This window comes from Neodiprion fabricii, chromosome 4, assembly GCF_021155785.1.
Source record: "Neodiprion fabricii isolate iyNeoFabr1 chromosome 4, iyNeoFabr1.1, whole genome shotgun sequence".
NCBI lineage: Eukaryota > Metazoa > Arthropoda > Insecta > Hymenoptera > Diprionidae > Neodiprion > Neodiprion fabricii.
Genome location: NC_060242.1, coordinates 10,800,982 through 10,827,544, shown reverse-complemented (window position 1 = coordinate 10,827,544; position 26,563 = coordinate 10,800,982). Strand labels below are relative to the sequence as shown.

The following is a 26,563-nucleotide window of genomic DNA, read 5'->3' as shown; positions in this document are numbered from 1 at the left end:
TACAAGAGACATCCGAAGCCGGTCTCAGCGCTTCATCGCGGGCAGCCTATCCGTGCCCGGGTGTCCTCGATGCACCGCCGTTACACCCCGGACGGAGGCAGCGAACGCGGTAGGCTTCGGAGAGAATTTTCGCCTGTACGAGGAAGCTCGCGGAAGCGTTGAGGGCAGCGATGCCCGGGACCCGCTGACGCGGCCCACTGCCGTCCGCCGTCAATCCTTTGCATTGCGAGCCGATCGTGTCCGGGCCGGTTCATTCCAGCAAATGACCCGTGAACTTGAGGCGACGTCGGCTCTTGGACTATCGCAAAAACGAATTTTGACGCGCGCCGCGCGTTCCATTCCGCGCGCACCCGCGCAACGGCTGACGCACGCGGCGTCGCGCTTACGACCACAGAAAGTCGGTAACAACCGTAATTTTAGCAATTTTAATGCATAATTCACATAACTGATTACCCTGAACGGTGAATCACTTGGCTCGTGGGTCGATGAGTAACGCAGCTAATTGCGCGTCAACTTGTGAACTGCAGGACACATAAACATCGACATTTCAAACGCACATTGCGGTCCACGGATACAATTCCCGAACCACGCCTGGCTGAGAGTTGTTTAACTACGACAGACTGCTCGGTCGGCAACGGTGCTGCAAAAACCCCCCTGGGGGAACAGCGCAACGTGCCTTTGCGAGCGAATGACTGGGCGTTACCAGCCCGTGTCGCGCGCCGGTCGCGCGTCGCCGCAGATCGCGGGGTCGAGCTGTCGCTGCCGTTCGTCACGTTCCGGTGCTAGCGATAGAAGAGAGAACGAACGAATTCGGCACGGCAACACACAGACCGCGCGGTCGGTTTGCCGCTCATTCGAAGAAGTTCCGTCCACGTTTCGCCGCGGACGAACGACCGTCGCCGACGACGGACTCGCAACCTTACGACGACCTCAGAGCAGGCGAGACTACCCGCTCGATTCGGGCATATTACTCAGCGAAGGAAAAGAAACTAACTAGAATTTCCTTGGTTGCGGCGAGCGAACAGGAAACAGCCCAGCACTGAATCCCGCGGTTCTGCCGCCGGAAAATGTGGTGTTTGGGAAGATTCACTCATCCCGGGGCGTCGGCCTGCGTCCAAGTCCATCTGGAATGGGGCAACTTACCTGCAGAGGGTGCCAGGCCCGTAGTGACCGGGACGCGCCACGGGAGGATCTCTCCTCAGAGTCGAGTTGCTTGAGAGTGCAGCTCTAAGTGGGTGGTAAACTCCATCTGAGGATGAATATGACCACCAGACCGATAGCGAACAAGTATTGTGAGAGGAAGTTCAAGAGAACTTTCAAGAGAGAGTTCAGGAGTGCAAGAAACCGTTCAGGGGTAAACCTGAGAAACCCGAAAGATCGAACGGGGGGATTCATTGTCAGCGACGCAGGCATTGCCGGGGCTCGTGATGTCGGGACCTCGCGTCCACGGCACTCGGTCGCGGTGCGGTGCACTTCTCCCCCAGTAGGACGTCGTGACCCGTTGGGTGTCGTTCTGACGCCCGGTCGGCTGCCTGTCTCGGCGTTCTCGTCGGGGAAGACCCCCGGTTGCCCGTTTAGCTGCCCGGCGGTACCCGCGCGGTAAAGAGTCGCATTGAACTGCGTCGGGTCCGCCGCAAGCGCGGTCAGCGATTCCCGGTGGTCGGACCTTGCGATGTCCCCGGGCCTGGCCAGCTGTTAGCTGGCGGTATTTGCCGGCCAACTCGTGCGAATTATCAAATACCGGTCAGCGACGCTATTGTTTGGGTACTTTTAGGACCCGTCTTGAAACACGGACCAAGGAGCCTAACATGTGCGCGAGTCATTGGGACGAGCAAATCTGAAGGCGAAATGAAAGTGAAGGTCAGCCCGGCGCTGATCGAGGGAGGATGGGCCGTGTCACGATGCGGCCCCGCACTCCCGGGGCGTCCCGTTCTCACTGCGAGAAGAGGCGCACCCAGAGCGTGCACGTTGGGACCCGAAAGATGGTGAACTATGCCTGGTCAGGACGAAGTCAGGGAAAACCCTGATGGAGGTTCGTGGCGATTCTGGGTATAGGGGCGAAGGACTAATCGAACCATCTAGTAGCTGGTTCGCTCCGAAGTTATCCTCAGGATAGTTGGCACTCGCGTACAAAACGTACACGAGTCTTATTCGGTGAAGCGAATGATTGAAAGCCTTGGGGCCGAAACGACCTCAACCTATTCTCATACCTTAGATGGGTGAGATCTCTGGCTTGCTTGAACTATAAAGCCACGAGATCTCGGATCAGAGTGCCAAGTGGGCCACTTTTAGTAAGCAGAACTGGCGCTGTGGGATGAACCAAACGCCGAGTTGAGGCGCCAAAGTCGGCTCTTGTGGGATATCGTGAAAGGCATTGGCTGCTTAAGGGGTATGGCCACTGTAAATTTTCTGAAAAATCGATTTTTTTTTATTGGCTTAAAAATAGTTCTAACCCTCCAGAATAAGGAAAAAAAGGTCACGTGCCAGAAAAATTTTTTTTAGGCCCTCAAATCATCTTTAAGCGGCAAAACTGTCCTCGATATCGCGACGGATTTCGCTGTTTGCACATTCAATGGCGGCCTTACCAACGTCTCGCAAATATTCAAGATGTTGGAGGTGGAAATTGGTGTACAGTTATATAATTTTCGCATCGAAGCCGACGCCAAACGCATTACGCACGCGGAGACATCTCTGGGCGACGCGGCAAAAAGTGCGCGCGCGCTCCAAAAATCCACCAAGAAAGACGAAGAAGACGAAAATTTGGCCATCGAAGGACAAATGTATGGTGCTGGGATTGCAGACTGACGGTGAAATTTTTTTTCACCTCCTTTTTTTTATCTTTTCCAATAAAAAACTATTAGCAAGACTTTAAACGCGTTTTTCTCGAGACACGGTTTTTCAAAATGGCACGCAGCGTCACTCGAACAATTCTAATTTTTTTTGGTTAAAATTTTGACCAGATGTGAACATTAACATTATCTTGAGAATTTAGATCACGATTTTCAATAACTTTATTTATTGATTTTTTATTAACAAAAAACTGGCCGTTTTTGCGTCAAAAATCAATTTTTTTTTTCAAACGCGCCCAAATCCACACAAATTGATAATTTTTAAAATCCGATCGACATTCTCTAGCCTTAACCCTCTAGATTGATCGTTTTTTTTTTTTTTTGTTCTTGAGTCAAAAGTGCACCAGTGGTGCTGCGTGCCGCGGAGCCCTGCAAGCAAAACATGCCCCGGGAAGATAGCTGTGGAACCGCCATTTTGTATTTCTTTGCTGTAAAAAAATTTGATAATAAAGTTAAATGTATTCCCAATAACACCCTTAAAAGTTTGTTCTCAATTACCTTAGACTTTGAAAGCAAAAATTCTTGAAAAAACCTTTTTTTTGGACCGTTACAGTAGCGTTACCCCTTCAGACAGCAGGTCGGTGGCCATGGAAGTCGAAATCCGCTAAGAAGTGTGTAACATCTCACCTGCCGAAGCAACTAGCCCTGAAAATGGACGGCGCTGAAGTGTCGAGCCTATACTCGGCCGTCAGTGGCATACGAGGCGGCCTAGGCCGTCATGAAGCCCTGACAAGTAGGAGGGTCGCGGTGGTGTGCCCAGAAGGGTCTGGGCATAAGCTTGCCTGGAGCCGCCGTTGGTGAAGATCTTGGTGATAGTAGCAAATACTCCAGCGAGGCCCTGGAGGACTGACGTGGAGAAGGGTTTCGTGTGAACAGCCGTTGCACACGAGTCAGTCGATCCTAAGCCCTAGGAGAAATCCGATGACGATGTTGGCGTATTTCTATGCCTGACACGCGCGTCGTGACGCCGGTGATTGTGCGAACGTCGGGCCTCGCTCGGCGTTCCCCCCGGGGTGGCGCGCGCGGTTTGTAATGTCACACACCTTTCGGGCGAAAGGGAATCCGGTTCCTATCCCGGAACCTGGCAGCGGAACCGTTTATAAGTCGGGCCCTCGCAAGGGAGTTCGTCGGGGTAACCCAAAAAGACTTGGAGACGCCGGCGGGAGATCCGGAAAGAGTTTTCTTTTCTGTTTGAGCGTCAGAGTTCCCTGGAATCCTCCAGCAGGGAGATAGGGTTTGGAACGCGAAGAGCACTGCAGTTGCGGCGGTGTCCGGATCTTCCCCTCGGACCTTGAAAATCCAGGAGAGGGCCAGGAGGAGGTCTCGCGCCGGTTCGTACCCATATCCGCAGCAGGTCTCCAAGGTGTAGAGCCTCTAGTCGATAGACTAATGTAGGTAAGGGAAGTCGGCAAATTGGATCCGTAACTTCGGAATAAGGATTGGCTCTGAGGATCGGGGTGAGTCGGGCTTGTTCGGGAAGCGGGTTTGGCTGACGTGCCGGGCCTGGGCGAGGCGATAGTAATAACCGGATACAAGTTCGGTCCCGTGCCTTGGTCTCCCACGGATCTTCCTTGCTGCGAGGCTTCGGCGGCGGTTCGCCGTTGCCGTCGTCCTCTTCGGCCGCCATTCAACGGTCAGCTCAGAACTGGCACGGACTGGGGGAATCCGACTGTCTAATTAAAACAAAGCATTGCGATGGCCCTAGCGGGTGTTGACGCAATGTGATTTCTGCCCAGTGCTCTGAATGTCAATGTGAAGAAATTCAATCAAGCGCGGGTAAACGGCGGGAGTAACTATGACTTTCTTAAGTGGGTTGTGGCTGGGTGTCGGAGCGGTGGAAGAGTGTTCGCGACGTCCTAGCTGCAACACACATGTGCCAACCGTCACCTCCTCGTGGTGAGAGTCGGGCAATGGGTGCGGGTAGTTACAACCCCATCTAGCTAACGACGGCTGGCTGTCGGCCGCCCAAAGACGGCTCCCCTGGGGGTATCGTCACGTGCCCACCGACCGGCCACTGGCGGGCGGCTGATAAACGACGGTGGCTCAAGGTTAGGGGCAGGGGGGGGGGGGGGGGGTTGCTAGCCCCTCCCACTAACTTTCAGCAGGCCCGTCACAAAAACAAAATAGAAGCAGAACCCGCCAAGTGCCTCAGACCGGCGGGCCTGCTGAAACAAGCACCCGGGTGGAGTTAGCTGATCCCCTGGAGGTGGATGTGTGGGTCGCGGACGACCCCACGCCGGTCCCTGAAAACGAACCGCACCCCATTAAACCTGAACTAGCACCCGAGCGGTATGCCTGCGAAGACTGCGGGCAGGACTTCGCTACGAAGCGAGGGCTCGGAGTCCATCGCAGGATACGGCACCCTTTGGATGCAAATGCGGCCATCGAACTGCCCGGCGTTAAGCTCAGGTGAAAGGATAAGGAGCTGCGTATGATGGCACGCGAGGAGGCTCAGGCCACCGAGCGGGGAGTAAGGTTTATGAACCTACACCTCCTCGCTCTGATACCGGTAAGACCCAGGAGGCGATCAAAGGGGTCCGGCGCCGGCCGGACTACTGGAGAATGGTTGAGGCAGCCCAACAACACCTTGAGGCTGCCCACACGCCCCCTGGGACCCATGCCAGACTACGGGGACGACGAAGCCGCTCCTTGCCATCACCGCGTGAACGCTCTCCCTCCACTGATCCAGCAAGGGTATCACCACCTACCCCAGCGGCACCTGCTCCCGTTACAACCTGGAAGCAGGACCTTGCCGGAACTATACGTCGTTTGTTCACCATAGCCCGACAAGAGGAGCATCATCGTGCCAACGAGTTGGCCGACATCGCTGATGATGCTCTGACAGGGGGAAATACAGACGTCGCCATGTTTAAATGGTTAGGCGGAGTATTTTCCCCTGCAGCCGCTGCTGCTGGACAGAGGCGCCGGGATTTTGCCGCAAGCCTAATCCGCTAGAGGTGTGTAAAGCCGCCGTATGGGAGGACACTGCGTCGCCGTGAATATGCCAGAGTTCGGAACGGATCGAAAAACCACCTACGTCACGTGGCTCGTGAGATCCTGGAAGGAGGCCCCAGTTTGCTCAACCATGCTTTGCATGAGTCGGTCACGCGCTGGGGTCCATTTTTCGGGCACCCGTCAGGGGAATACCCAGTCCCTTCCAGCATCCCGCCCGAGAAACCCGAGCTACGTTACACGTGGGACCCAATCTTCACTCAGGAGATTGATGACATCAAGGTCCCTGTGTTGTCATTACTCGGTCCAGACATGGTCACGGCGAGCCAGTGGCGCGCGGTATCACCATCTACCCGCGCGCTCCTCGATAGCGTCGTCATGCTTAGGGACGGGTTCCAGAGACAACTTCTTTAGAGCCGGACTATCTCCATATCGAAGCAAAAGGTACCGGAAAATCTTGGGGACCACCGACCAATTTCGATAGGCTCGGTAGTGGTTGGCCAACTTCACCGCATCCTTGCTATCCGCCTTCGAGCCGCTGAACTTACCGACGATCGCCAGCGTACCTTCATTGCGGCCGATAGAACAGCTGAAAATACGGCCGTCCTCGACGCGATCTTATGGACGGCCCGCACGCTGCGTCGCGAGCTGCACGTGGCTACCCTCGATGTCCCTAAGGCATTAGACACGGTGAGCCACGGGGCGCTCGCAACGATCATCGGACAGCTTGGCCTTCCCACCGGCTTGGTGTCCTATGTGGCCGAGCTGTACAAAGTCGCTACCACCAGGCTGGCGGTGGATAGAAGGATGCCCCCTCCTGTAGCCGTCCGGCGCGAAGTTCGCCAAGGAGACCCCCTCTCGCCAATTCTCTTCAACTTGGTCGCAAATCAAATCCTTGCGGTCGTGCCCTCTGAAGTTGGGTTCATCCTCGAAGTCGAGCAGGTTGCCTGTCTCGCATTTGCGCATGACCTGACCCTCACAACATCCTCCAAATGAAGAATGCAGAGGGCACACGCCAAGGTTGAAGAGACGGCAGCTATCATGGGGCTGATGCTAAGCCTATTCAAGTGCACCCCTTCATCTTTGGTGACCGCCGGTAAGGCGAAGAAGGTCAAAACCGTAGTCGAACCGTTGTTCCGACTGCGGGATGACCCTTTGACCCAAGCTATTCTGGCCCGTGAATTCGTGCAGTTTTACCACGTCCGCGTCAACTGCCTCCCCACCCTTGTGCGGACCTCACGTGCGCAGCGACGCACCAGCCGGCGTACCACCTGCCGTGCTGGATGCGACTCTACGGAGACCGCTGCCCACGTCATACAACAATGTTGGAGTTTGTTTGTGTGACGCTAGCTGTCGGCCCTAGGGATAAGGGCTGGAACATCCAGAGGGAAATGGTGTTCGAGACCTTCGAGGGAAACCGAAAGCCCGACATTATAGCGTGTGAGGAGAGGCACGGGGCAATCATCGATGCCCAGGTCGGCTCAGGCGTGACCCCGCTAACGTCTCATCACGTCAGAAAGTGGGGTCACTACGCCGACAACCGGGACCTGCTGGAGGGCGTAGCTGCGCACCTAGAGGTCCCGGTCGCGAACATCGAGACGACCCCGTGCACCCTCACAAGGAGGGGGGTACGGTGCGAGCAATCGCACCAAAGCATCCGCTCGCTCGGGCTATCGGACAGGCTCCTCGGAGGTATCACGACTCGGTTGCTGCAAGGGTCACATACCAACTGGGTGCGGTTCAACCAGATGACTGGTTTCAGATGTCGTCCACATCGTCCCCAGCCCCGACAGGGCATCGGCTAGGTCCTGTCGCTGAGGTGGGGGCCCGCGGTCCCCAGTGTATCAAGAGTTCGTGTTGTCCACGTTTTTGTCTTGTCCACGTCTGACATTCAACCGCCAATATATTATCAAAATAGCCAAATGCCTCGTAATCTAATAAGTGACGCGCATGAATGGATTAACGAGATTCCCACTGTCCCTTTTTACTTTCATCAGGGAGTCTGGACTTTCATAAGTCTAGGCACGGGTGTGGCGAGTCCGGTGTGTCCTGAGCTGGGGGTGGTAAGCGCTGCTACTCTCCTAAATATCGGAATACCTGTGTATGTTCAGAATCACAATGCGTAGTGGCACCGTAGGTATGCTCAGGTACTGGGGGCTTGGCTTCGCCACCTGGACGAGAGGGGTGGTCCTCACTTATAACTACTTGTCTCCCGACGGGTGGCGTGCCAATATGGGATAGAGGGGGCAGCAAACTCTGCCCCATGATTGCACCAAAACCTCCGACTACCTGGCAAACTTGGTTGTATCAAGCCTTACTCAGTTAAGTGCGCTTTGCCCGGGCGGACCGTTAATTCATTACAAGATAAGCAAATCTGGATTAAGAGGGTTACGAAACTTTCAGTAATACCAGGGGAGTAACGCCTACGGGAACTCGCCCCCTGTGAGCTGACATTAGTAGGACGACCCCTCGAGGGTCTGGACGTAAGAAAATGATGATAAGATCTCCCATCAATTAAAATAATAATAAAAATGATAAGCACAATAAAACCGCGAAGCAGAAAGAGCAAGAGCTTAAAGAGCCTACCGATTTGATGGCAATCGATGTAGAGCCGGCCGCAGATTCTGAGCAACAGCTACTCGCCGTAACGGCATTTAATGAAATGGAAGCTGCCATGATCGAGAATACCAGGAACAAGCCGAATCTTAGGCAAACTGAGCATACTAACAGTGTTTCAAGCACTACTAGCACAAGAAGTGTAAAGAGGAAAAGAATTCAGGAAGAAAAGGGTGAACAGGAAGAGATGGAATGTAAGGAATTTTTCGAAATAGAGAAAGAGATTGCAGCCATGAAAGAAGTTTTCATTTTACGGAACAATCACAAGCCGCACAGTGAGTTGCTAAATGAAATGCCCATGTAACTAGAAAAAGCGAGACAACTGGTATTAAATATGGCAGTAGAAAATGCTAACTTAAGGGGTCAATTAAAACAGAAGTTAAGTTACAGCACAGTATTGAGCAATCCTTGTGTCGCAAAAGCCAGCCTCCCACCAGTAAAGGTAAACAACAAGAAAGTAGTGCCAAAGAAAACATGGAGTGCAATAGTAAAATCAATTGACCACGACAAAAAGCTCACAAGCGACGAGGTTAAAGCTCGCACAGTGCAAAAGTTAAACGCAGTACCATTGAACATCCATATTGACTTTATCAGAAAAGTAAGAGATGGAATAGTAGAGTGCAAAGCGAAGGAGGATCTGGATTTAGTAATAAAGAATGCAGATCTTGCAGAGGCCAAGTTACAGGTCACAGAGCCAAAAGAGAGAAGACCAAGACTGATTATGTTTGACGTTCCAAAGAAAATGACTGAAAAAGAAGTTAAAGTAGCGCTAAGAGTGCAGAACAAGTTAGTGCAGGATATTGTCGGCGAAGGAAAGTTATCGAAACTAATGGGTCTTCGTTTCAAGACAGGGCCAAAAGACAGCGATGTTGTGAATTGGGTCGCTGAAGTAGCGCCAACAATGAGGAATGCAATGGTCCAAGAAGGGAAATTGTACATAGGTTACAGGAGGTGTAAAGTAAAGGATTTCATCGCCATAAGCAAATGTTACAAATGTCAAGGATACGGTCACATTTCGAAATCATGTACAGCTAAAGATGAAACATGCTCACACTGTGCGGAAAAAGGACACGTCTTTAAGTATTGCCCTGGTAAAACACAAAAGTCGAAGTGCGCCGCATGTAAAAGAATGGGAATGCCTGCCGAGCACAATCGAGATAACGAATGTCCAGCATATAGAATAGCTCTAGAAAGGCAGCAGAGAAATGTTAATTACTACGGAAATGGATGATAATAGTATCACGACGTTCCTGCAGGCCAATATGGCCAGAAGCCGGGTAGCTACTGACGAGCTTCTTCCAATAGCATTAGATATGAATGTTGACATACTCTGAATTCAAGAACCATGTGTATATGAGTCCTATGTAGCTGGTCTAAAGAAGTACACTATTTCGATACTAACGGCAAATAAATCCGATGAAAAGCTGTGGTCATGCATCGCCATGTTGAATAATGATCATACAGCCACACTTATTAGCCAGGTCAGCAATTCACGCTGTGTATATGATGAATAAGAATTCTCGACCTCGTATGTAATATATTATAGTATTGGTGATCGGTCAATTAAGAAAACGTAATTTTAGTTAACGTTTCGACCCGGATATGGGCCCTCCTCAGAACGATTTATTTAAAAACTGTCAAAAAAACAAACAAAAGGAAAATAGGACTCAATAAAATAACAATGGTACTAATAGTAATCGGACACAAATATTGCAGATGTAACATTCTCAGAGACAATAAACATTGTTGATAGTAAGAACCTTATGAATAATTGTGATAAGGATGTTTTTTGGTGTTATTTACCTTTTGAGTTAAGTAAGTGTAATAAGATGTAGTCGATTTCACAATTACAATTGGCGGAAACAGTGTTCTTTTTAGTGACGGTAGACAATGTCACTCTTCCAGTTGTTTTTTTGTAGGAGTTAAAGGTTGGTAGTCATTTATTTAAAAAAAAGATTAAAGAACTATGTTTTTTCACAGTCAATATGTCATAGTGTTAAAAGGTTATTAAAGAAGGTCAATTAGCAATGAAATTAATTCACAGGTGTCAATTAGGTGGAGGTAAGCTCTTTATAATTAAATTCTACATGTCCAACGAAATATTGTTGGTTGAACCAATTGGGTCAACAGGTGAATAACGACTGATGGGGGAAAACACAATAATCCAGAGTGAAGGTGAACATATTATAAACATTATACAGAAAAAACAATAAATATTTGGTACGAAAGGTTATGTAGAAAGAACTGTAAATGAAGACTAAATAATAATTTTTTTTAAAAAAATAAAAAAAATTAGTTTAGGTTAAACAATATTTGTTGTGTGGGCAGAGATTAGAGGTTTGTAAATATTGCTTGAATGTTCAACGTCTTGTCTGAGATTTACCGTATTGGTATGACCTACAATGTTGCACATTTCTAAAAGCAATCTTCTGTAATAATTTTGTTCTTCACAAAGGATGTTTGTGTTGTCAACATTGAAAGTGTGTTGTTTATCAATCCTATGTTTCGTTAGAGCTGTGTGCCGTTCATCTGTCTCATGTATATTACGTTGGTGTTCCCTAATTCTGGTGTTGAGATGTCGACTCGTTTGACCTATGTAGACTTGATTACAGTCCTTACAAGGTATTTTATACACTACATTTGAACGTTTGCCTATGGGGATCTTATCCTTACCGGTATCAAAAACAAGTTTTAGGTCTTTTGAATTTTTACCAACAAACTTTACATTATATTTATCGAATAAACGATTGAGTGACTCGAATAGGCCGGCTACATATGGAATGGGGATATATGTAGTAGCCGGTCTATTGTTATCTTCGACAGGAGCAGAGTCAATATTATGGTCAAGTATGTTGTTGATGTAGGAGCGTCTCTTATTAATTTGTTTTTGTAATAGGCCATGAGGGTAATCATTAGATCTTAGTACATTGTGTATGAGCGCCAAGTTTTTTTCCTGGAACTCTGTACTAGCAAGTTTTATAGCTCTATCAACAAGGCTAATGATGGTGCCTATTTTGAAGGACAAAGGATGGTGAGAGTTGAAATTCAAGTATCTTTGTGACCATGTTTTTTTGTGAAACCAATCTGTCTTTATATTATCATTGCTGTGTATCAACAAAACGTCTAAGAAACTGATGGCATTGTTCTCTTCTGTTTCGATAGTGAATTGTATTCTAGGATGATACCCGTTAAAAATATTAAGAATGTGATGTATTCTTTCATTTGGAACGGCAGTAAGAATATCATCCACGTATCGAAAGTAGAACGGCAAATTAAAACCTAGATCGTTTATGCAAGAGGTTTCAAGGTCTTCCATGACGAGGTCTGACAAGATTGGGGAAAGGGGAGATCCCATAGGTAAACCAAATTGTTGTGCATAGGTCTCGTTATTAAATTTAAAAATTGCGGAGTCAAAACATATTTTTAAGGCTTTTTCTAGTTCAATCCTAGGGATTGGGATCTTACGCTGTGTATGTGCGCACAAAACTAGCCCTACTGGATCCTTTTATATAGTGAGCCTATATTACCAATGGTCCATGGACATAGACATTTGTATGAAATATCTGACAGCGGTCCTACAAGTTACGAAAGGTGTGCGCACCATTATCTGTACAGATGCTAATGGAGTATCCTCATTGTGGAACTTTGACAATATAGACATGGATAGCTATGATATGCGCAAAAGGAACCTGAATGGTCAAAGACTAGAAAAAATTATTCTGAGAAACGACCTGGTACCACTAAATTGTCCAGGACAACCTTGTACATATACTAGAGGGAAATTTGATATTGACATTTCATTGGTGACAAGTGACTTATGCAGTCGCATTCATAACTGGACGGTCTATGCTGATCTTATATGAAGTGATCATAGGCCGATAAGTTTTACGCTTAAGACTGAAATAGAGAGAGAAGTACAGAAGATTGCGAGGTATAAGCTGAACAAGGCAAAATGGCCTAAGTTTACCGAATCAGTATTACCAGAAAAACGAAATCTAGTCAGCAAAAGATTGCAAACGAAGCAAGACATAGAGGATTATGTCGCAGAGTTAGAAAGAATCTTTATAGAGGCCGCAAAGGGTGCAATACCGCGAAAAAAGCGACATATAAAAGCAGTTCCATGGTGGAACAAGGAATTGTCAAAGCTCAAAAAGGAAACATATAAACTAAGAAGGGATTATCATTCTGAGCCAGTAAAGAGCTACGGGCTGAAAAGAAAAGGTTAAATTATAGCAAAAAGAGACTCTACGGCAAAACTGTACATATGACCAGGATTGACAGTTGGAGAAGATATGTATTGGAGGAGGACAGGAATAATCCGGATGGACTAGCTTATAAGATCGCTATCAAGAAGGTCACGGTTAAGAGGGCACTGTCGACAATGAAAAGTGGTGATACCCACACTGTAGAATGGAAAGACACAGCTAAGATATTGCTCGATGAGCTGCTAGGCAAAGATGAGGATCCGAATGTCAGACTACCGAGAGTAGATACTGGAAATGATAACATGGAGTGGTCAAGCCGGGATGTTAGAAGAGCTATTATGATTAGAAAGAACAAAAAAGCGTCAGGACTCGATAAAATTGAAATAGAGATAATTAAAAATACGATGGATATAATGTTACCTGAACTGACCAGACTTCATAACAGTTGTCTAGAGAAGGGTGTCTTTCCGGCCAGATGGAAAAAAGGCTTGATATCAGTGCTGCTTAAGGTAGAGGATAAGGACCCAAGCCTAGTAAAGTCTTACAGACCAGTATGTTTGCTACCAGTTTGGAGCAAAATATTGAAAAAGTTTATGAAAGATATCCTAGAAGAAGTGTTATTGCACCCAGCATACTCAGCTGACAGCCAGTACGGCTTTAGAAAAGGAAAAGGTTGTGAAGATGCCATTGCTAGATTGAGAGGAATAATTGACGAAATAAATGAGGACATTACAGTTGCCATCTCTTTCGATATTTCAGGAGCATTTAACGACCTTAGATGAGAAAACGTACTAAAGAAGCTATGCGAAAGACATTGTCCGCCACGACTGTAGAATTTAATGAGAAGTTACCTATATGAAAGGAAGGCCACGATAAAGGAACAATTTGACAGTGTGGAAAAGAAGGTGGTAAAAGGATGCTCTCAGGGATCAATCCTGGGCCTAGACTTGTGGAATCCTTGTATGGATGCCCTTATAAAAGACCTTGAAGCCAATGATTTGAGAGTTGTGGTCTATGCAGATGATATAGCAGTAATTATAGACAGTAACAGCCGTAGGCAGGTGAAAAGTAAAATGCAGCAGGCCACCAATATAGTAGTTAGATGGACAAATAAGCAAGGTTTGACAATTTTGGACAGCAAAACGGAAGCTATGACAATAAAGATGAAAACTAGAGGCAAAGAAAAGAGAACCCAGAGAGGCTGTCTACATAGTGACAAACGTCCACCTTGTGGTAAGATAAATGGTAAGGGTATCAAACATGCTAATCAGGTAAGATACCTAGAAGTAACGTTGGAGCCTGGTACAAGGGTAAACAAACATATAGAAATAGTTGGGAACAAGGCTAAAATTATAATAAACTGCCTAAGGAAATCGGCTAGCACGACGTGGGGCCTGAAAGCGAAGTACCTGAGTAACATATACCGAACAGTATTCTTACCCACAGTCCTCTACGCTGTAGGGGCGTGGGGTGATCAGCCATATCAAGCTGGAACCGCCACATTCGAAATTCGGAAAATTTCCTATAGAATAATCAAGGGCTAATTAGAGGCTAATTAAATGCTCTATTTTCGAATTAAATGCTCCGCGTTTTTAAAAAAAAACCTGTGGCGGTGCCAGCTTGACATAAACCTGGAACCGCCACACCGAAAAAAAACGGAAAACAGGTGAAATTTCGGAAAAGTGTTAGGGTCATAATTAAAGGCTAATCGAAAGCTCTTGGAATTCCTCATCTTTAAATTAATTGCTCGGCGTTTTTTAAAAAAAACCTGTGGCGGTGCCAGCTCAAGATGAACCAGACTTGAAAAAAAACGGGAACGAGGTCAAACGAAAGAGTGTGAGGGTCATAATTGAAGGCTAATTGAAGGCTCCCAGAAAACCACCCGCTCGAATTAGGTGCTCCACCCCCGAGGGGTGGAAACCACCCAAAAACTATGAAAATCCGTGTATTTCTCGGACGGAACAACTTACAGAGTTCGTTCGAGTGTTAAAATTACTCCAGAATTAAAGGCTCCCGGAAAACCACCCGCTCGAATCAGGTGCTCCACCCCCGAGGGGTGGAAACCACCCAAAAACTATAAAAATCCGTGTATTTCTCGGACGGAACAACTTACAGAGTTCGTTCGAGTGTTAAAATTACTCCAGAATTGAATGCTCCCGGAAAACCACCCGCTCGAATTAGGTGCTCCACCCCCGAGGGGTGGAAACCACCCAAAAACTAGATGAATCTGTATAACTTTCAGACGAAACAACTCACAGAGTTCGTTGGAGTGTTAAAATTACTCCAGAATTAAAGGCTCCCGGAAAACCACCCGCTCGAATTAAGTGCTCCACTCCCGAGGGGTGGAAACCACCCAAAAACTAGAAAAATCGGTGGTACTCTTGGACGGATTAAGTTAGATGGTCTTTGGAGGCGTTAAATTAATCTCTCAATCATAGGCTCTCCGCTGCACAGTTCAAAAGTTTGTATTTCAGAAAATACAAGTTGACGTAATCCGTTCTAATTTCCAGATTTCGGTCACTTCAAAACAATGCATTATTGAATTGTCTGTGATAACAGAAGAATTTTCAACAACACAAGCCCTACAAAAATCAGCAGAGCAATTTGAGTGAATTTCAGGGTACACAAAATTCTTGAGTGTTCAGTTGATCTCATGTTTTGTCAACGATCAAACCTATCATTCTGTACCGTTAGTAGTACAAAAGAATTCAAGTTTCACGGGACCGTTTTGCAGTAAAGCTCATTACTTTGTTGCTATTAGGAATCATGATACCCCGTTTCAATCCATGATTCCCGAGACTATTTTAAATAAAGTAATTTCTGGTTTTGCCCGTAACTTCGTGCTGGTGTATAAATGTGGAGTGCTATTGGATCAGGTGTCAACATTGTTGAAAATTGTTCTTCGCTCACAACTTTGCTGCGATAATGTGTTCTGCCCGTATAAGCCAGTCACCGTCATCCAAAACATATTTCACTCTACGTTGACTTGGTTTATTTCCGACGTTATCGCCCCTGATCCATTGAATTGAATCCACCCATAAATCAGAATCGTCAATCAGTAATGATTAATAATAAAAATATCAATAATAAAATATGAATTAATCATGATCACAAAAATGCAGGCGAACAGAGGGTATTTCGACAATCAGCAAAAAAAGCTTGTCACTGCCTAAGCGCTTCGAGTCAATTCATTTGAATGACCTGTGTTAAATTCCATTATGTATCAAAAACTCATCATTTTAATCGCCGGTAATTGGTTATAAGTACACATTGTTAATATTAAATCTCATCGGTAGGCAAAAATTATTTTTACTCAACAAAATAGCTATTGGTACTCACAGCATGTATGATTTCAGTAGAATGTGGATTGTGTGTAGGCGATCGTGATATTAGCCATCATGGCATCGCACATCTCGGGAAATATTTCAGTTGCAAGAGTTTTTGAAATGATCAAAACTTCCATTTTTAACTTTTCTTCTGTGTTGCGAACATCAATCGACAATATATCGACATATTTGCATTCACATCGTGTACTGTAAAGCTATGTAAGCCCTCATCCTGAAACCATACTCCGTTTTTTCGTACCTCACCAAAGGTAAACATCAGCCGTTTGCATTCGCGGCACATTAAACCAGTTGAAACTTTATAATATCCAAAATACTAGAAAAATATCTTCTTGTTTCTTGAGGTCTTAACTATAAGTCAAATTCATAATAATATCGAATAATCAATTTTACAACTATTTTGAATGTACATCTAGATAGGATAAGAAAATTAATTTATTTTACTTCCAAACAAGTTGAGAACTTCCATTTCAGCACGAAAATACGTCTTTCAAAATTATAGCTCTCAATCTTGACATTAAGAGGTTGCGCATCGCACTTTTCCATTTTTCATGAAGATTACATGGGAGAAAATTGTTTTTGGCTCATTCTGATTTTCATCACTAACTAACGATGCGCCGTACAGAAAATTCATAGACATATTTTTGTAGAGAATTGAACGCTGTTCAAGAAAAAACATCGTAACATTTTCTGATAAAGCTACTCTTTTATAAGTGTTTGACGTTCTTACATGACTTTTGACCTCTAATAACTTTTCAACGAGTGAATTTATCAAAAAATAATACAAGACCTTTTTTGTAGAGCGTTCAATTCTCTACGAAAATTTGTCTGTGAATTTTCTGTACGACGCATCGTAAGCTAGTTATAAAAATAGAAAGGGGCAAGAAGCATATAGCCCATGTTTTTCTGATGGAAAAAAGAAAAGTACGGTGCGCACCCTCATAATGTTAATAATAAGAGTTTAAATTTTGACAGGCGTATTTTTATACACAAATGTAACATTTAAACCCGTTTGGAGGTAAATATATATTTATATATATATATATGTAAGTTTGCGGCCTGTTTACCCAAACTTATCTCTGAAAAACAACAAACACGCTGAACGGGTTACGGAAAGGATAACCAAGAGTGACCATCGCGGAATCATCGCCTCGGGAGAGAGGGGAGTGATTGACAGGCGCTCGAGACATCCACTAGTGTTATAGTGGATACTCAGTAAAATATATTGTAAATTATATTGTAAACTTATTCTTTTCATTGTCAACTAAGCCTATAATCCCGATCGTCAAAACCGACATTGTTGTTGATTTAGGTGACTATAAGTGTTATAATTATTTTATTTATTATTTATGTAATTATTTGTAATTGGTGTTAATATAATGTTTTAGTATCGTTTCTACATCAACCCAAGTCGTTGAGACTCAGGAATTATTATTTCCGCAACCCTTTTAAGTTATAAGAGTCACGCTTATAACTTAAAAATCAACAACAAAATGGAGAAGGTCGAGGTCAAATTCCAGTTCGCCGCAGAAGCCTGGGATGCCAAGACGACCGTCATCAAGGTTAAATCCATCCAAGTATTGGAACAGGAACAAATTTTTTCTTTTGAACAAAAAGATCAACCGATTTCGAATCATGCTGAGCTGGCCAAATTACCAGTGGTCAAAGGAATTATCAAGAGTCTGGATAAAAGAGGGAAGCAGAGAAAAGCTATCGTCTCACTGGATGCGCATCTGCAAAGGTTATACTTCGATGAAGAGGGTAACGTAGTATTCAACGATTATTACCTGGAGGAAATAGAAACCCCCCAACCCACTCCAAACTCATCCAGTTTATCAGTTCCGGCACGTGAAACCCCGATCCAATTGATTTCGAAGGGCATTTTATTAGAAAAATTTTCAAACAAAAATCAGAACGCAAAATCATGGCTCACTTTATTTGTTCTTGAATGTGAAAGATTTAAAGTGGAAGAAAATCAATTCCCCGAGGTTCTGAAACTAGTTTTAGAAGGACCAGCCGTAGACTGGTTTACATCAATTTTCAAAACTTATGGTATGACGAAACCTTGGAGCTTTTGGGAAAGTTCCTTTCTGGAAACATTCGGGGAAAAATCGTGGTCAGAGGTCGAATACGCTTACTCTTTTCGTTGGATAAGTGGACCATATTTAGATTTTGCATTAAAAAAGAGAAACCTATTAATAGATGCAGATCCAGAATTAGGCGTCAGTTCACAAATAAATTTTATCGTTATTGCTCTGCCAAAATTTGTTCAATCACACCTTCATAAACGTGAATTGAAAACAATAGAAAATTTAATGTCTAGTCTGAGTCAACTTCAACCAACATCAAACAATAACAGCTCACGTATAGAAATAAATAAGCAAAATCGAAAGTTCGATCCATGTCGTATTTGTGAGAAAGCCGGTTATAAAAATAGATTCCATCCAGAGGAAATTTGCAGAAATGCAAGATCAGCGATTATCAAATCTGCCGAATCAAAAAACTAGATAGCCTCCCACTTATAAGACTACATGTTACCGTAAATTGTAATGAAAAGGCAGTTGCTCTTTACGATTCAGGAGCCAATGTGTCCTTGATTAATTATACATTTTACAAAAAATTAAAAATGAATATTCCTATGAGTGGGGGCTCAACAATAAGAACAATGGGCGGCGTAGCAAGTACGAATGGAAGGGTATTTTTGAAATTAAAGATATTTGAAATAGAAAAAGTAGCGCCATTCCTAATAATGAAAAATGATTTATTTGAAGAAGATCTGTTGCTTGGCTTGGATTGTATAAAATCATTCCGATTGCGTCAAAACGAAAAACTTGAAATTTCTCAAAATGTAAGTTCGAACCAAAGTTTTGATTGCGTTAAAATAAACTATGCTTCGAACAATAACGAAAATAGTCTGAATGGTGTGTTAAATAAATACGATTCAGTCTTCGCCAAGGAAAAGTTCGATATAGGTACAGTCAGAAACTTCGAAGCAAGAATAAAATTAACGGAAAATAAGTACATATCGAGAAAACCATATAAGTGCTCTATTCCCGATAAATTAGAAATAGAATTTCAAATAAAGAAATTATTGGAATTAGGATTGATCGAGGAGTCGTATAGTCCATATGCCTCACCAGTGACCTTAGTACACAAGAAAGATGAAGACAAAAAATCGCGACTATGTATTGATTATCGCGAACTAAATAAACTCATAGTACCAGAAGGTTACCCCTTTCCTAGAATTGATGATCTGATTGCTCGTGTTGGGAGGTGTGTTTACTTCTCGAAGTTAGATATCAACTCAGCGTTCTGGTCAATACCATTACGTGCGAAAGATAAATATAAAACGGCTTTCGTCACACACCACGGTCACTGGCAATGGGCGTGTCTTCCTTTTGGTTTACAATCGGCTCCAGCAATATTCCAACGAATACTTTCAACCATAATTAGAAACAACAATTTAGACACCTTTGCAATTAATTATATCGATGATATTCTGATATTTTCGAAAAATTACGACGAACACGTACAACATATTAAACAAACATTGGAAGTTTTACATGAGCAAGGCTTGAAATTAAACACGAATAAATGCAGTTTTGCTAAAAAAGAAGTTACGTATCTAGGACACACAATATCAAACAATAGTGTAAAACCGATTAATGACAATTTAATAGCGATCAAAAACTTTCCGATTCCGAAAACAAAAAAACAAGTTAGACAATTCCTGGGGAAAGTAAATTTTTTCTGAAATATATTCCTAGTTCCTCAATTATCTTGGATCCATTGCACAATCTCTTGCGAAAAAATGTGCAGTTCGATTGGTCCGCTAGATGTCAAAACAGTTTTGATAAGGTTAAGGGTTGTTTATGTGAAGCACCAATTCTAGCAATATTCGACCCCACTAAACCAATTTTCATATATACAGATGCTAGTTTAGAAGGCGTGGGTGCAATACTAAAACAACCTCAAGAAGATAACACACTTAAACCGGTCTTCTATTTTTCGCGAAAGTTGTCAGAATCTCAAAAAATAAAAAGAGCTATATTTATTGAATGTTTAGCAATCAAAGAGGCGATTTTATATTGGCAATATCACTTAATAGGACAAAAATTTAAAATATTCACAGATCATGAACCTTTACGTAATTTCAACATAAAAAATTGCAAAGATACAGAACTTTTACACATATTAAATTACATTTCACAATTTACATTTGATATCGAATATAATCCCGGCATAAATAATTCAGAGGCTGATTGCTTATCAAGAAACCCGGTTCTATCAGAAAACAAAAATGATGAAGGTTCTAAAATACAAATCGTCAACTTCATACCTATGCAAAACATCTTACAGAACCAAAAAGAATTAAAGTGGGACAAACACTGTAGTAAATAAAATGATATTATATACAAAACCTTGAACAGAAGGAAAAAGATCTGGTTAACAGAAGAATATGGTATTGCAGCCCTTGAAAACTTACATAGGTCACAAGGTCACATTGGAACTAAACAGATGACACTTACGATTGCACCAATATTTTATTTTAAAAATATGCACAAACATATTAAAATGATCTGCAGATCATGCGAAACTTGTATCAAAAATAAAACAAGATTTGGAAACTTTAAGGCGCCATTGTCGCAGTTGGGTCCTGCGTCCAAGCCGTTAGAAATAGTTTCATTAGATACAATAGGCGGTTTCACGGGAAATAAATCTCAAAAAAAGTACATGCACTTAATGGTAGATCAATTAACTCGATATGCATTTATCTCCACTTCAAAAACACAAATAACAAAAGATTTTATAAACCTAGTCCAAATAATAGAAAAGAGAGGTAAAATTCAAACACTTCTGACAGACCAATATCCTGGGATAAATTCCAAAGAATTCAAGAAATATTTGAAAGAAAAAAATATAACACTGATTTTCACAGCGGTAGATTGTCCGTTTTCCAATGGACAAAACGAGCGTACAAATCAAACATTAGTGAACAGAATTCGCTGTAAACTTTACGAAAACCAAAATAAATCATGGACAACAATTGCCGAACAATGCATAAGTGAATATAACAATACAGTACATAGCTCTACAGGTTTTTCACCAAACTATTTGCTCTCGGGAATGGACAGGTCAATAATTCCAAAGGAATTAAATGAAAACACAAAAGAAAATTTAGATGTCAATAGAGCAAAAGCATTAGAAAATTCCATAAAATCGCATAACAGGAATAAATTATACTACGACACTCACACAAATGCAATAGAATATAACGAAAATGACTTAGTGTATATACAAAATGGGAATAAATTAAATAGAAAAAAATTAGATCCCGTCCGAACTGGACCATTCAAAATAACAAAAAAAATATCTAAATCCATTTATGAAATTGATATCGGTACAAGAAAAAAAGATGTAAATATTTTTCACAAAAGCAAAATGGTCCCATATTCACAACCCGTCCCAGAGTCCTAACCAATCCTCTCCGGGAAGGGGGGATGTAAGTTTGCGGCCTGTTTACCCAAACTTATCTCTGAAAAACAACAAACACGCTGAACGGGTTACGGAAAGGATAACCAAGAGTGACCATCGCGGAATCATCGCCTCGGGAGAGAGGGGAGTGATTGACAGGCGCTCGAGACATCCACTAGTGTTATAGTGGATACTCAGTAAAATATATTGTAAATTATATTGTAAACTTATTCTTTTCATTGTCAACTAAGCCTATAATCCCGATCGTCAAAACCGACATTGTTGTTGATTTAGGTGACTATAAGTGTTATAATTATTTTATTTACTATTTATGTAATTATTTGTAATTGGTGTTAATATAATGTTTTAGTATCGTTTCTACATCAACCCAAGTCGTTGAGACTCAGGAATTATTATTTCCGCAACCCTTTTAAGTTATAAGAGCCACGCTTATAACTTAAATATATATATATTATATATATATATATATATATATATATATGTATTAGGATGGGCCAAAAAAAATAAGTATTTTTTTTTTACTTTATACTCTGAAAATCGGTTGCTAGATATCTCTGAAGAATTCTCACTAAATATGAGCTCTTAATTTTGATAACAAGGTCCTCCGCTTTGCAATTTTGCATTTTTTCCTGAGTATTAGAAACAAAAATTCATATCTCTTTGACAACTGTTCGTTAAAAAATATCTTCCCTCATATTCTTGTAGGAAATCGAACGCTCTACAAAAAAGGTTTCCTACAATTTTTTCGTAAGCCTTACCGTTTAAAAGATATCAAAGCTTAAAGTTTGATTATTTTAAGAGAAATTTCTGTTTTGCTTATGAATTTTTTAACTCGCTTACAAAAAATTTTGATGAATTGCGCAACTCATAGTTTTGTAGGAAATTAACTGCTCTACAAAAATGGTGTCTTATGATTTGTCGATTAAGTTAAGCGTTTAAAAGATATTCATCGTCAAACTTCAATGCATACTAATTTTAACAGTTTTTGATGAATAATTCGAAAAATTTCAATTCAATTCATAAGTTTCATGAAAATTTATTCCAATGTGAGTTCCTAAGAAAAGAGAAAAATAGTATAAAAATATATACTAAAAATTAAAAATTAAAAAATGTATAATACATAGAACTAAAAAAATAAAAGAAAAATAGTTTAAAACATTTCTCTTTTCTTAGGAACTCACATTGGAATAAATTTTCATGAAACTTATAAATTAAATTGAAATTTTTCGAATTATTCATCAAAAACTGTCAAAATTAGTATGCGTTGAAGTTTGACGATGAATATCTTTTAAACGCTTAACTTAATCGACAAATCATAAGATACCATTTTTGTAGAGCAGTTAATTTCCTACAAAACTATGAGTTGCGCAATTCATCAAAATTCTTTGTAAGCGAGTTGAAAAATTCATTGGCAAAACAGAAATTTCTCTCAAAATAATCAAACTTTAAGCTTTGATATCTTTTAAACGGTAACGTTTACGAAAAAATTGTAGGAGACCTTTTTTGTAGAGCGTTCGATTTCCTACAAGAATATGAGGGAAGATATTTTTTACCGAACAGTTGTCAAAGAGATATGAATTTTTGTTTCTAATACTCAGGAAAAAATGCAAAATTGTAAAGCGGAGGACCATGTTATCAAAATTAAGAGCTCATATTTGGTGAGAATTCTTTAGAGGTATCTAGCAACCGATTTTCAGAGTATAAAGTAAAAAAAAAAATACTCATTTTTTTTGGCCCACCCTAATATATATATATATATATATATATATATATATATTTTTATCCCTGAATAAATGCCTTATGCACACCCCGAGATCCGCGTAAGGGCTCTATCCTGATAATAATATGAACAACTTCCAACGCACCCTCAGGACTGGAAGTTACGGGAAGGTTACAATTACAGCAAAATCATTGACAAACAATATTTATAGCCGTATACGCGAAACTTATTGTACGCATTAATTGGAACATAAGAAACTTAGAAAAATATCATCTTCCGCCTGGATTCCACGAAACGTGAAATCAATAGCTGCAAAAACAATGCTTCATTTGCGCTGGGATGACGTTCGTTGGTGACGATGCTAAAATCAGAGTACAAGACACAAAAGTTGTAACGAATTCACGCGACACGAGCATTTTTTCGCATTAAAAATCCCGGTTCCTGTTTCATCCACCTGCTACGTTGATTCGTAAAGTTCGTGTCTCAATCACACTCTTGTGGGTGGACTGTGAAGCATTTGATTTGTAGGGGCAGTGTATCGAGAGCCGTTGACTGAAGAGTGATTTTGACGCCTCTAGAAACCCTCTAACTTGTTCCGTTCAAGCGTGACACGGATTTTTCTAGTTTATGGGTGGTTTCCACCCCTCGGGGGTGGAGCACTTAATTCGAGCGGGTGGTTTTCCGGGAGCCTTTAATTCTGGAGTAATTTTAACACTCGAACGAACTCTGTACGTTGGTCCGTCCGAGAGTTACACGGATTTTTCTAGTTTTTGGGTGGTTTCCACCCCTCGGGGGTGGAGCACCTGATTCGAGCGGGTGGTTTTCCGGGAGCCTTTAATTCTGGAGTAATTTTAACACTCGAACGAACTCTGTAAGTTGTTCCGTCCGAGAAATACACGGATTTTTCTAGTTTTAGGGTGGTTTCCACCCCTCGGGGGTGGAGCACCCAATTCGAGCGGGTGATTTTCTGGGAGCCTTTAATCAGCCTTTAATTATGACCCTCACACTTTTTCGAAATTTGACCTCGTTCCCGTTTTTTTGCAAGTCTGGTTTATCTCGAGCTGGCACCGCCACAGGTTTTTTTTAAAAAACGCCGAGCAATTAATTTAGAGATGAGGAATTCCAAGAGCCTTTGATGAGCCTTTAATTATGACCCTAACACTTTCCCGAAATTTCACCTGTTTTCCGTTTTTTTTCGGTGTGGCGGTTTCAGGTTTATGTCAAGCTGGCACCGCCACAGGTTTTTTTTCAAGAAACGCGGAGCATTTAATTCGAAAATGAAGCATTTAATTAGCCTCTAATTGGCCCTTAATTATTCCATAGGAAATTCTTCGATTTTCAAATGTGGCGGTTCCAGCTTGATATAAACCAGTCTTGAAAAAAAACGGGAACGAGGTCAAATTTCGAAAAAGTGTGAGGGTCATAATTGGAGGCTTAGTGAAGGCTCCCGGAAAACCACCCGCTCGAATTGAGTGCTCCACCCCCGAGGGGTGGAAACCACCCAAAAACTGGAAAAACCCGTGTAACTCTTGGACGGAACAACTTACAGAGTTCGTTCAAGTGTAAAAATTACTCCAGAATTGGAGGCTCCAGGAAAACCACCCGCTAGAATTAAGTGCTCCATCCCCGAGAGGTGGAAACCACCCAAAAACTAGAAAAATCCGTGTCACTCTTGGACGGAACAACTTGCAGAGTTCGTTCGAGTGTTAAAATTACTCCAGAATTGAAGGCTCCCGGAAAACCACCCGCTCGAATTAAGTTCTCCACCCCCGAGGGGTGGAAACCACCCAAAAACTATAAGAATCCGTATAACTCTCGGACGGAACAACTTACAGAGTTCGTTCGAGTGTTAAAATTACTCGAGAATTGAAGGCTTCCGGAAAACCATCCGCTCGAATTAAGTGCTCCACCCCCTAGGGGTGGAAACCACCCTAAAACTAGAAAAACCCGTGTAACTCTTGGACGGAATAACTTACAGAGTACGTTTCAGTTTCAAAATTACTACAGAATTGGAGGCTCCCGGAAAACCACCCGCTTGAATTAAGTGCTCCACCCCCGAGAGGTGGAAACCACCCAAAAACTAGAAAAATCCGTGTAACTCTTGGACGGAACAACTTGCAGAGTTCGTTCGAGTGTTGAAATTACTCCAGAATTGAAGGCTCCCGGAAAACCACCCGCTCGAATTAAGTGCTCCACCCCCTAGGGGTGGAAACCACCCTGAAACTAGAAAAATCCGTGTTACTCTTGGACGGAACAACTTACAGAGTTCGTACGCACGTCAAAATTACTCCAGAATTGAAGGCTCCCGGAAAACCACCCGCTCGAGTTAAGTGCTCCACCCCCTAGGGGTGGAAACCACCCTGAAACTAGAAAAATCCGTGTTACTCTTGGACGGAACAACTTACAGAGTTCGTACGCACGTCAAAATTACTCCAGAATTGAAGGCTCCCGGAAAACCACCCGCTCGAATTAAGTGCTCCACCCCCTAGGGGTGGAAACCACCCTGAAACTAGAAAAATCCGTGTTACTCTTGGACGGAACAACTTACAGAGTTCGTACGCACGTCAAAATTACTCCAGAATTAAAGGCTCCCGGAAAACCACCCGCTCGAATTAAGTGCTCCACCCCCGAGGGGTGAAAACCACCAAAAAACTAGAAAAATCCGTGTAACTCTTGGACGGAACAACTTACAGAGTTCGTTCGAATGTTAAAATCACTCCAAAATTGAAGGCTCCCGGAAAACCACCCGCTCGAATTAAGTGCTCCACCCCCGGGGGTGGAAACCACCAAAAAACTCGAAAAATCGGATTAACTCTCGGACTCAACAACTTACAGAGTTCGCGCGAGAGACAAAATTCCTCCAGAATTGAAGGCTCCCGGAAAACCACCCGCTCGATTTAAGTGCTCCACCCTCGAGGGATGGAAACCACCCAAAAACTAGAAAAATCCGTGTAAGTCTTGGACGGAACAACTTACAGAGTTCGTACGCACGTCAAAATTACTCTAGAATTGAAGGCTCCCGGAAAACCACTTGCTCGAATTAAGTGCTCCACCCCCGAGGGGTGGAAACCACTCAGAACTAGAAAAATCCGTGTCACGCTTGGACGGAACAAGTTACAGGGTTTCTAGAGGCGTCAAAATCACTCTTCACTCAACGACTCTCGATACATTGCCCCTACAAATCAAATGCTTCACAGTCCACCTACAAGAGTGTGATTGAGACACGAACTTTACGAATCAACTTAGCAGGTGGATGAAACAGGAACCAGGATTTTCAATGCGAAAAAATCCTCGTGTCGCGTGAATTCGTTACAATTTTTGTGTCTTGTACTTTGATTTCAGCATCGTCACCAACGAACGTCATCCCAGCGCAAATGAAGC

At 43.0% G+C, this 26,563-nt stretch overlaps 1 long non-coding RNA gene and 1 pseudogene across 1 annotated transcript; both read left to right on the top strand.

Annotated features, from left to right (window-relative positions):
* The first annotated feature begins 450 nt into the window (after positions 1 to 450).
* On the top strand, positions 451 to 605 carry LOC124181758 (annotated as a pseudogene).
* A 24,041-nt stretch (positions 606 to 24,646) lies between these two features.
* Positions 24,647 to 25,400, top strand: LOC124180248. The gene is made up of 2 exons (XR_006870231.1): positions 24,647 to 24,958; positions 25,245 to 25,400. It is a non-coding gene; the product is annotated as an uncharacterized LOC124180248 (long non-coding RNA).
* Positions 25,401 to 26,563: the final 1,163 nt, after the last annotated feature.